The sequence below is a fragment of the Dermacentor andersoni genome, chromosome 2, assembly GCF_023375885.2.
Source record: "Dermacentor andersoni chromosome 2, qqDerAnde1_hic_scaffold, whole genome shotgun sequence".
Lineage (NCBI taxonomy): Eukaryota > Metazoa > Arthropoda > Arachnida > Ixodida > Ixodidae > Dermacentor > Dermacentor andersoni.
The window spans coordinates 77,760,688-77,773,018 of record NC_092815.1 but is presented as its reverse complement, the minus strand read 5'-3'; the positions used below and the strand labels follow the sequence as shown (position 1 = coordinate 77,773,018).

At 51.4% G+C, this 12,331-nt stretch overlaps 1 protein-coding gene across 1 annotated transcript in view; it reads left to right on the top strand.

Moving 5' to 3' along the window:
* The window catches only part of Shc (SHC-adaptor protein), a 150,266-nt gene that overhangs the window by 452 nt on the left and 137,483 nt on the right, over positions 1-12,331 (top strand). The window lies entirely within an intron of this gene.

Genomic DNA, 12,331 nt, shown 5'->3' with positions numbered 1-12,331 from the left:
TGCGGTGCTTTGTAGCGATCCTCTCGTGTGCGTGTGAACCAGTCTTGTAACCGTATTTGGCGCGTGTTGGGACATTGATTATTCTCGAGACACGCAAGCATCATCCGGAAATTCCTAGTGTCGTGATTCACATCTCTCGTCGGCGAGCTGGCCTGGTGAGCCCGCAAGCGCGCCGCCCAGCCAGCGGATGCAATTTATTGGTTCCTGCCACTCCCCCTTGTTTCCTCTTTATGCTCGCTTGCTCCCTTTAGCTTGTCGTAGACGTTGATCACGGTCGTGTGATGCTTCTCTCTCGCGCGTGCCGAGGCTCTGCGGCTGTGCCACTGAAACGGCTGCTGCTGTTTACGGACCCGGCTTTCGCTTTTTCCCTATCTCGAGAGCGTCGCTGATTGCGTGCTTGTATATTCTTGCTTATTGGTTGTACACCATGTTCTTAAAGTCATGAGGCATTGACCAGTGGGGTCCATTTGCGTGCGTGCGTGTGCGCGTGCCGTACCAGCGCCTGGTCAAAGTTGTGTAATTCACTCAAAGTGTTGTATTGCAGGAGTTTGACTCTGATCTATAGATATACCGAATCGTACGGATCAATAAAAAGGTGTGTTTTCCATGTAGTTAGTCAGCTGCGCCTCTGAAGAGGTAAAAAGAAAGTACGTCAACTTGTCTGAACGGGCTCATGCGTAGTGTTTGTGTCTGTGTTGACTTAGGAAGAACAAACCTGTTTGGTACACAACAATGCGAGAATGTATCGCGAACGTCTCCATGGCCAGGTCTACAGCAAAATTACCTGCACGACGAAGGTACACTTAGGCGTACCCAACCAACGACCGAACCCGGCAGCTGATACTTGGCAACGGACGGGGGCATGTCGCGCATGTAGCGGCGCCGCGGCTGCCTTGCACAGCTGCTGTACGCGTGGGGAGAGCGCTGTTCGGCATCGAAGCGGTGACACGTTCGAAAAATGTGTCTAAAGACGTTGTCGAAAAATCATCCTGGACAGGAAGGGGGAGAAAGTAGCAGTGATGAAGAGCCTACCGACAAACCTATTTTCACAAGGGAGGCAATAACATCATTTGATGCTCTGTACTTGTTTGTACCTTGCGGCGGCCACAGGTTTTTAACGCGCCGCGTTACGTGAGCGCTGATGACATAAGGTCAACCCCCCGCGTTTGCTTAGTGGCTATGGTATTGGGCTGCTAAGCACGAGGTCGCGGGACCGAATCCCGGCGACGGCGGCCGAATTTCCATAGGGGTGAAATGCGAAAACAGAAAACACCCGTGGTACTTAGATTTAGGTGCACGGTAAAGAACCCTAGGTGGTCCAAATTACCGGAGTCCCCCGCTACGTCGTGCCTCATAATCAGAAAATGGTTTTGGCACGTAAAACACCCGCCGTGGTTGCTCAGTGGCTATGGTGTTAGGCTGCTGAGTACGAGGTCGCGGGATCGAATCCCGGCCACGGCGGCCGCATTTCGATGGGGGCGAAATGCGAAAACACCCGTGTACTTAGATTTAGGTGCACGTTAAAGAACCCCAGGTGGTCGAAATTTCCGGAGTCCTCCACTACGGCGTGCCTCATAATCAGAAAGTGGTTTTGGCACGTAAAACCCCATAATGTAATGTGTGGCACGTAAAACCCCATAATTTAATTTTTTATGACGTAAGGTCGGCTACAGTCGCTCATTCCGTCGGAATAAGTGTGCATAAGAAAATTTGTGACTTCTTTACCTAAGTATCTCTTGAATTCTTGTCAAAAAAGGTCTTATTTAGCAAGCGGTATGGTGTTCGATCTTTACAACTTGGTGACATGTATAACGAAGAATTTAGGCGGTGCCGACCGCTTCCATATAAAGGCGTTTAACTTTATGTCGTTTTGCTTCTCAGCAGGCAAAGTAGCAAGCTCTCGTATATATATGGCCTTTGGGTGGGGCGCGCGACCGGAAAGTGAGGACCAGTGGTAAGGACTGAGCTCCATAGCCCAGCAAGGCAACTTTATCGCAGTAAGGATATTCCAGGCGCTTCGATTATTAAAGAAAAAAGCTGTGTCACTGAAAGTGCAGGGATAGAAAGTTAAACAGCTTTCCACGCAGCCATGCATGTAGACTTGGCATGTTAACGCTACTGAGAAACCAGGGCGTGTTTGCCCCATCCATAATAGTTTATATATATGTGTCATTATTTAGACATGATCACAATTGTCTTTGCACTAAGCTTCTTCGATATAAGCTAGTGTATTTGTTACTACAAAAGGCTTGACATCGTGGCGCAATTTATTGTCGTGCAAGCGATTATCTTTGGTGCGCTGTCTGCGGTTGTTCCCGGTGGGGTCATTCTCCTGAAGAACCGCTGCCGATGAATAAAATTATAATTAAGTTGCGGGGTTTAACGTCCCGAGACTGCATAGTGGATTAGGAGGGACGCCTTATTGGACGGCCCCCGATTGAGTTTGACCGTCTGGAGTTCTTTAACGTCCTCCTGTGTCCTTGCACAGTGTGCAAGGACATAGTGCAGTTGGACGCCTGGTCCAGCTGCCCGTTCTGCCTTGCGCCAGTGCGGTAGGCAGACCACCTCTCTGGACATGGCTTGTCACAACGTCGACGTCATCTGCGCCGTGTGGGTCTTCATCCCAACCCCCGCCAGACTTACTAAAATGGATTGGTGGACCACATTTCCGCACTTTCTTGAACTTTCCCGTGAGACAGGGCTTCACAATTACGCGTGGAAAATTTTTTATGCTGAAGTTAAAGTTAAAAAAAATAATTCTACAAGAGCATTTTCGCATTTGAGTCTTGCCAAAGCAGCACGTCGTTGGGACGCTTCATCGCTGGCTCTAAATCGCTACACTATAGCGGCCCCCACCATTGCCCGGGTATCGTACAGAATTCTAGAATGGTGAGCCGCGGCGCGCATAGTTCATGTTGTACGTATAGTAGTGTAGTTTCGTGGCTAAATAACGCAACACACGACCGTACGAAGGCTCGGGGCATGAGCGCCTCCGCTGTGAATGGCGGACCGAAATAGCCTCTTTTTCCGGCGCACGTAGGACTTCTCGTCGTGTGCTCTCTCTCTCTCTCTCTCTCTCTCTCTCTCTCTCTCTCTCTCTCATCAGCGTGCGTGTCAGTTTTGGGCACTGGCGCGGCCGGGTGTTCCGAGAAAGAAGAAATGGATCCCCCGAACGAAGAGAGATAGAAAATGAAAAAAAAAAGTGTTTTAAATCTGGCGGCTGGCTCACTTCGAGACCAAAACGGCCCGGTTGCAGAAATAAATGCTCGGCTCTTTTCTTTCAGCGCACCCCTTGTTCGACCCTCTCTAGAGGAGAAGCTGTGCCGAATCGCGTGACGCCTCCTCGTGACCCAAGAATTTTCTCTTTTACCGGTGCGGTAATCGGCAGGGTTGACGATCTCTCTTGGTTCGCCGGCCCGTCCCCCACTGTCGTGTGCCGTTTTCGTTCACCAACCGTCTGTATCGCGCGCCGCCGATTTCGTCTGCTAGGTAACGGCACTCGCAGCTTTGCAGCGTTCGGAGCTTTCGTTCATTTTTCTCCCGTTTTGTATCGCGAGCTGGTTTTCTTCTCTCTATTGTCGCTTTATTCTGAGAAAACGGCTCGCGGTCGATCATTGTGCCGTCGTTGTCGTCCCCTGGACTGGGCGTGGTTTCGCCGTTATGGACGAAGGCCTTCGTTACTTGTTCCACCCAACCCTTTTTTATATGTATATGTTTTGTATGTTATGTATAGGCTGTCCTGTCCGTTGCGCGAGTGAGTCGTATGAAAGCTTGGAGAGACAGTCTTGTTGCATACTAATCTAGAGGCCCCCTGCAAGACGCGTGGGACCCGATGTTTGTTAGTCACAAGCATATGAAGCGAAGGAAATCACAGGGAAAACCATTTGTTTTAATTGGAATGTAGAAATGATAAGGTAAAGGGAAATGAAAGTGGACGAAGAGACCATTTGCCACTTGTGGGAGCCGAACCCACAACCTGCGCATTACACGCATTTCGCACGTTCTTCGCTTTTGTCTTCTGTTGCAGTGTGATAAACATAAAAGGTGGTTTCGAAGTCTTTTGTCGTGGTTCTTCTGGCCCTAACCGTTCACAGTACCTCTATCTGTATTCGTAGCAGTGTTAGCAATATGGTGGCACAAAAGAAAAAAAAGTGTTTGCGTGTGTGTGTGCGCGCGCAACTTTGTAGCACGTACAGACTGGTGGCTCCTGGCACTGATAGACTCGATCGTCGCCAGACGATTGACCCTACTTTTATTTTTAGTGTTTTCACTCCCTTGACTTACCCGCGCTACCTCAATCACCCTACAGCCAGTGTTGCAGCGTGCTCAGCCGAGTGAGCCTGCTGCCCAACATGCAAATGCCGCATCAGACCGTAATGGTACGCCCACACTAGCGACAAAAACGCGCGCGACACGCCGCACGCGGCAAGCGCCCGCGCGGCAGACGCGTGCGGGCAAGTCCACAGTCGCGTTTTTAGGCACGCGGCAGCGGCCCGCGGAGTCCCGCGTTGTCTCGTTCCATTCGATACTTCTCGTGACAACGCGCTCTCCGTTCTGCCTATTTCGTCTTCCATTGGAAGTGTCTGTGTTTTTTTGCGCCACTGCCGGCCACGCTCAGGCATGTCGGATACGGACGAGGAGCTACTGGTGACTGTGAACACTATAATACTTGTTTGTTCTTTACTTGTGTGACGCCGACGTGCCAGAAAGCGGACGAGAAAGTTTTGGGTGCGGTACAGGGACACTGAGGGCCAGGCGCACACTCTGCTTCCCTGCCTTCACCTGTTACTCACCTGTCATGCCAAACTGCTGTCCATAATGTGCCAGCGGTTGGCGCGCAGCTCCTTGTCCGAGGCTGGATTTATCATAGAGGCACGCATATCCGCGAACGGTTTCCAAAAACGCCTCCATTGTGAGGCGAATTCTTCGTCGACGCCTCAGTGGCGGTGTGGTAAGGCTTAACAGAAACAGCCCCCTTGACTGGAAATGGCCTCTGAGATTTTACGGCGCGCGTGTCACTGTTCAGTCTCAGAGCCCATAGATTATGATTCTTTGCTTGTGCGACAGCTGACGCCACAAGTGCGCGGCTCGTAAAGCGGCTCGCTTCAGATTGGTGGTCGTTTTGCGTCTGCCGCGAAAAATGGGTCTCGCACCCATTCGCGCGTTTGCCGCGCGTTGCTGCCGCTTTTCGTGAATCTTGCCGCGCGCGACAGCACCGCTCGCCGTGCGCGGTGTGTCGCGCGCGTTTTTGTCGCTAGTGTGCACGTACCATTACAGTCGCACTTATTACCGACAAGAGATAATGATTTGTCGTTAGCCATGCGTGAACTGCGGACGCGTTCGTCAGAAGTTCAGCGTATCACACGTGTCACAAAATCCGAGCACTTGGCTAATTGCGGGTGCTTGTACTGGTCGAAAAATTCTTATCTTACTGGTGAGGAAATAGCTCAGAAAAAGAGGTATCACGACCTTCCCGTAAGCACTGCCAGCAATCGTGTAAAAATGTAACGCTGCATAGTGCCACCAACTTGACGTTCTGGTATTTTGGAGGGCGATCACGCAGCCTCGGAAGGGCCGACTAAGGAACAGTAAATATTCGTGGCCCAACGTCGGGAGCGAGACGCATTTCGCGAAAGACGCTCTCCGGATGTTGTTCATCAAGAACGTCTGGGTAGGTGCGGCCAGTGCACGGTCTTCGATGTTTAGCCCTTTCGTCGTAACGAATGGTTCGTTTGTTTATATTTTTTCTATTATTGTCTCGGAACTGTTTCCTTAAGGCAGTGGTGGTGGCTGCGGATGTGTGCCCATTCCGGTGGAGACGATGGTTCGCTCGTGTGGCGGCGAAGATAAGGTTCGAAGTGATCGGCTCTCAGTTTCGGTGCGTCCCCCCGCTCCCTCGTTTCCCGCTTCTTTTCTGTATCTACTCGCTTTTTTTCTTGTTCCGTGTTGCTCCCTGAAAGCCAGCCTGGAAGGCGCAGACGCCCTGGAACCAAACGTGTGCGTGGCTGAGGCGACGAGTGGCTCGCCCGCGACAGGCGAACAGCAAACGAATCGGTTCGCGTGACGGCGACAGTTGATGGCGCCCCTTCCTGGTGCCATGCCGGACGGGCGACGTGCGGCCGCCTGCAGTGCCTTCGCCCGACTGGAATTTGGAGAATCTCTGGGAAGCGACCACGCCCCGCACTTGTCCCCTCTCGTCGTTCCCGGCGGAAAGCCGGTGCTTGCATTTTTGGGAGCGTTGCAATGGGTGCAAAGCCTACAGTGGACGTAGTTCAGTAACGGTCCTTGCCGGGTGTTGTCGGCTGCCGCTTGGAGTCGCACGCACCCTGGAAGTCGGTGGCGCAAGCGGCCACTGACATCTTTTCCAGTGACGTGAAGTACGTGTCAGAGTGCGTGGCACTTCAGTTTGCCGTCTCCCGCGTTTGTGAAACAGAAGAGGTATAGTTCGGTATCCTTGGAAAGTGGGGCGTGTTTGAAAAAAAAACATCAAGAAAAAAAATGTGTGTGATGACGACCTGAGACAGGGGGGAGTGCCTTAGTGCGATGTCATATTGGTAACAGAGCTACAGTTAGAACTTGATCTAACGAAACCCGATTTTACGATGTTCCCGATCTAACGAATGAATTTCCATTCCCTGGCAGGTACGCGTAGGGTTCAATGTTATAATCAGCCCGAATTAACGAAACAAACTTGGCCGAACTCGATTTGACGAAGTTTTTCCTGGAATAAATGAGTAGAAAAATCGATTATTTCTTTCTAAATTTGACATAGACTGGTTCTTCGAGCGTGCTCGCTAAAGCTATCGCGTTAAAACATGTAGGCGCCATGCTCAGGTCCCTAGCTTTATTTTGACGCGGCCGCATGCCGCGCCCATGCACGGAACAGCCGACTGAACACCGCTTTGGTAGGGGCGGCGGTGGTTGCTTTCGTTATTTCATGTTTTATGCGACAGATGGCTGGATTAGCGGCAAATACAATGCCGCGGTAGCTTTTGCGTGTCGGCACGTTGCAGTTTTAGATATCGAAGGACCGAAAAATTCCTTTCTTGATTCTACGAACTTCCCGATTTAAAGAAATAATTCGAATGTGGTCATCACTCAGTTAAATCGAGTTTCAATTGTATCTCTTTTCCGTAAGTGTCCACCTAGTGGGCGTGTCCATTTCGGCTGCTGCTGAAGTGCTAATTCGCTGGGCCGGGGCAAGATTCTCGCAGCCACTTTCTTTCTCGATGGTTCCAGCCAAACAGCAGTAGCCGAAATGGACAGTCCGCTGTGCGAACACTTACAGAATAACCCCCTGGCCTCATCGAGCGCGATGCTGTGACCGCGAAGAAATTGCACAGCTCGCGGCGCTTGCCAACCGAGTGCGCACAGCGTATAAAGTTACCCGCTGGGACGTTATCCTGTCGCACTGCGTGTCCATGCCTGGACAAGACTTGCCGCCGTATTTCGGTGCTTCTTTTGTCGTTCCTCGCATTCCTGGCTGCCGTGTGCCGGAACTGCGCGCACTGCAATTCTCCGTCTTACCTCGTTCTCAGAGCATTACGTCCCCCTCTTATTACTTTCGTTGCCTTTTCGGCCGGTCGCCTCTCTTCTCTAGTTTCACGCTTGCCCCCACTCGCCCCTCTCTCCCCAGCTCCGCCTCCCGTGAGCTGGCGGCTGGCTTCCCCTGTAACGTTTCACCTCTCTCTCGCGTTCTGCTCCATTACGCATACCATCTACATTGCGTGATCACCTGCGCGCGCTTTCGCGTCCGTTCAGCCCGCTTTGGGCGAGCTGCCTCTCCACACCAGTCCCGCGTGCTTCGCCTGCGTGCCGCCACTGCTGTTCCTCGACCTCTGGGGGAGTCATCTCTCTCTCTCTCTCTCTCTCTCTCTCTGCCTTCCTCCGCTTTCGCTCGGCGCTGCGAGAAAGCGCCGTCGTCAAGCCGACCCACTCGGCCGCAAGACCTCAAGCACAGCGCCCGTATACACTGCTGCGCTCTGGCTGCACTGTTCGACGCGGTTCGACGTGAGGGGGAAGTGCAGCCAGAAAAAAAAGTTAAGGCAAAATCTGCCGTCCAGCGCTTCATTAGAGTTTTACTGAAGATTCGCAAACAAGCGCGTAAACGTAAACGGACTCTAAAGATCGCTATATAAGGTCAGTTTATAGACTGCATGGTAAAGGAGTTCTTTCAAACGCATCTTTCAAAACTTTCATTCAACTTGCAGTAAGAGATTGACTATATTTAACGGAGAAAATGAAGGCCGAAGTTCCCTTTTTTAAATTTCGCGCCGGCATGTCAGTGTTGTCGTCGCCGATTTCAAAGCATTTTTCTCGTGCTTGCGCACCACTGTGGCGTGCACGTGAAACGCTACATCCCTGACAGCCGTCAATCGAGACGGTGCGGCCACTGGCGGGCTACGATACTGTCGAACCCAAAGCTGTCAGATTTGGGACTGTATTATAATAAAATTTGTTGTCTCTCTCCCTACGTTGGTCGTACATAGTGGTCTGTATGCTCTTTGCTACGCGACTCTTGTGCCCAATATGGTGATGGTGCGAGTTGCTGTTGCCACGACGTGTGGCTGAATTGTTCACACGCTCCTGTCTCATCGCATAATTTGTGCGCGCTACTCGAATCACCTCGCATGCTCCACGATTAAGGTGTGCTTTCCGCCCTCCCCCTCCTCCATTCCCTTTTCATTGTCGTGCTGTGCCTGCACATGAAACATCGTTTAGGTGTCGCGCGTCTGAGTCATATTTTCCTCCGTTTGTTGTAGTGCAGCCATGACGTGGCGATTCGTCGACCTCGTAATTGGTCACATTCGCGGAGAATGAGGCGGTGAACTGCGAAGAATTTTTCAGCTTAAGGAAGCCTTGCGTCGGGAAAGAAAGCGCATTTTTGTGCTCGGAAGGTAGTGATTCGCGCAACCATGCAACCGCCACAACGACGCCCACGGAGTCACGAACAAGAGGGCGGGTGCATGCGGGTGGAATATAACACTCCCTTATTTTTCCAGAGAGGTTCACTTCCGAGAAAGGGCTGGGGCTCTTGTTCCAAGTCGGCAGAGACCACTCGAGCTGCAGAGTGGGCGGAGCGGCGATGGACGCCCCTCGAAGCGCCTCGCTTGCGAACTACACCACCCCGGTTGGGAATACGCGTTCCATCCGATGAACGATACAGCGTGTCGGATGCGAGCGGCGTGCCTGTTCGAGCGTGCCGCTGTGCGCTTTCGCCGAGGAACGCAAGCGGAACGGCTTTGCGTGCGCGCAAGCCGCTTGGTGACCAGGAACTCAGTCATGGTTTGGTTTCTTGCATAGGAAAGCCGCTTGATCGAAAAAGATGCAGAGCCCACTCACTCTGAGAATCGGTGTTATGCGAAATATTTTGCAAGTAGCTGGCTATCTAGCATCACTTGGCGTTCCTCGAGATGCTGCCAGATAGCGCAACATGTCCGTGTGAGGCGAGCGATTGTGTCTGGGTGCTAGTGTGTGTGTGTGTGTGTGTGTGTGTGTGGTGAGAAGACGATGGTGAAGATGACACGGCGACTGATTTATTGTACTCCGGCGAAGAAATATTAAAACCCAGACGTTCATTTACAATATGTCACATTATGTTGCGATCCCGACTGTGGTGCAATGTCACATAGCGTCTCGACGCAAGAGCTGCCATGAGGGATGGATGGGGGAAAACTGGCTCGCTTTGATAATCCAATTAACGGCTCTGCGACGTGACCCACGTGCCAGCAAGTGCCAGCCGGCATGCACGAGAGAGGGAGAATAGTGAGGTTATGTCGCACGCGCTACGCATGCTTCTGCGGGCTCACGCTCAGCGTCCCTGGTTGAAACGGCGCCACGGGTCACTTCATTTATTTGAAGAGGCCCCGAGCAGCGCGAGACGGGAACCTGCCAACCCACGTGCCATAAGGTGTCTTGAAGGGGCAGCGCAAGACGACGAAGACAGAAGGCAGGAACACACAGAACAGCGCTGTGTACTGCCATACTGGGCGGCCCAGTATGGCAGTACCAAAAGAAATATTAAATAGTGCACCAGTGGGGTTGATATCTCCACCTTCTGTATTGCGCATGCAGACCAACAGTAGTGCAAGCTTCCGCTGGCACGGGCTTCATCGCGGCCTTCTCGGTTCCTTTCTTTTTCTTCTTTTTTCTTCCCCCTCATGCTGACGCCAGGAATCGACGCAAAGCGTGGTCTATTCCGTTCCCAATTTTGTGGCGGTACCGCAGCTCGGATAATCACGTTTGCCAATAGCAGCTAATGAAAAAAATAAAGGCTTTGTGGATCAGAATGAAAATAACTCGTAATTGTCATAGCATTGGTGCCCGCGCAGCAGTGAAGCAGGTGGCGTTTTATAATAGGTAGGGGAGATCAGCGTCATTGACACCCTATATAATTTTCGTTTATGTTCTCGAATGCCCAAAGTCAAAATACCGCACGCCGTAGCGCCTACGACAATCTTTCTGAAGTTGTTGGTCAGCAAATAACTGTCGCGCTTCGATTTCGCAAGTGCAATATTGCCTCTAAAATCGCTAATTAAACTTTATTAAATATTTTGTTAATTGTGAGCCATATTTTCCACTGTGCTGCATCTGTATTGGCTGCCAAGCCTTACAGTCTGACAGCAGATGTGCAAATGCGCTTATCACAAGTTATCACTGCAGCGCCTACTACTACATTCGCGATCTCTGGGAACAAAAGTGAAAGGGGGGGGGGGGGGGAGACATGCGCAGTATCCAAGGCAGCTGTGTTGGTGCGGAAACATCACCCCGCCCCCCGGAAATGGTCGATATCCTCGCCTTTCTGACTACACCCGATATCCTTGCCTTCGCCTCGATGAACACCCGCCATGGCTGGTCAGTGGCTATGGTGTTGGGCTGCTGAGCACGAGGTCGCGGGATCGAATCCCGGCCACGGCGTCCACATTTCGATAGGGGCGAAATGCGAAAACACCCGTGTACTTATAGATTTAGGTGCATGTTAAGAAACCCCAGGTGGTCAAAATTTCCGGAGTCCTCCACTATGGCGTGCCTCGTAGTCAGAAAGTGGTTTTGGCACGTAAAACCCCATAATTTTCAATTTTTTCGCCACAATGAAAAGGTGGGTGGGTAGGGGGCCCAGCTCGGCAGCGGAGAGGTGCGTGGTTCGATCCCCAACAAGCAACCTCGCGGCCACGTGTCCGGCTTTCCAGGGTTGCGCTGCTTCAGAGATGTTCGCACAGACCGCTATCATTGCTGGCCAAGGACTAAAACAAACAAAGCAACAGACATCCCCAGTGAATACAATGCAAGGCCTTGCACTGCGTATTCAAAGGATTTGCATTTGTGCATCTACTGTTTTCCGTGCCCAGAAAATGGGGTAGGAGTCTCGTCAAACTGCGAACACAGCAGCGTGTTGCTCTTATCCTAGGATTTTCTTATCGTGCTGATTCTGTGAGAGGCCACAGCGGCGGCATTTCGATGGGGGCGGAGTCCGGAGCCCGCCACTACGGCGTGCCTCCTAATCAGATCGTGGTTTAGGCACGTAAAACCCCATAATTTATTATTTTTTTAATTCTGTGAGAAAAAAATATTCTGTTAATAATCGTAAGGTCTCCAGACGCCTCAGTACGAGCATCCATCTTTGGCGGCTCTTCTTCCGAGGTGTCGGATGGTTTTTGAGGTGCGTGTGTTTCCCGCTTGCTGCTCGCGACTGCCGCGGCCGCTCGTGTGCGTCGAGAGCCCCTGAGAACAGGGCTTCGGAACGAAATGTATTTCGTTGTGGTTTTAGTTTCGTTCCACAGAAAAGAAGTTACACTCTTGTTCTGCTCCAGAACGAAAAAAAAATGATCCGTAACGGTTCATAATGGCTTTTTGTTTGCGTGCAAATTTCTGAAGCGAAGTAACGATAAAAAACATGGTATATATTTTTCTCAATAAATGAATTATGAATTCCGAGATCACGCTCAGTGCCTTTAGGCAAGGCACCGAGCGTGAACTGAAAAGCAGCGCGTCATCGAGTGGGCACCCGCCTAATGCGACACCGCTGTTCCGATAAAATGAACTTAAACGAGCATAAACGAACGACAAAACTTGGGTGACATCGCGTTGTACCCGTAGAAAACGAAACGATGAGCTGTTCAGCGCGGAATCCCTAGGTTTTGCTTGCTACGATACCGATGTGCTAGTGCACCGAGCAGCAGGCTTAGATTAGTGGAGCTCTGGACCGGCTATCGCTTGCACTATCCCTGCCTGAGGTATACGCACCAATGCCGACGTTGCCTGGCGTGTCGGTTGTGTGCGAGTTGCCCACTTTCCCCTTGAACCAAAAACCGACAAAAAAATATTTCGTTTT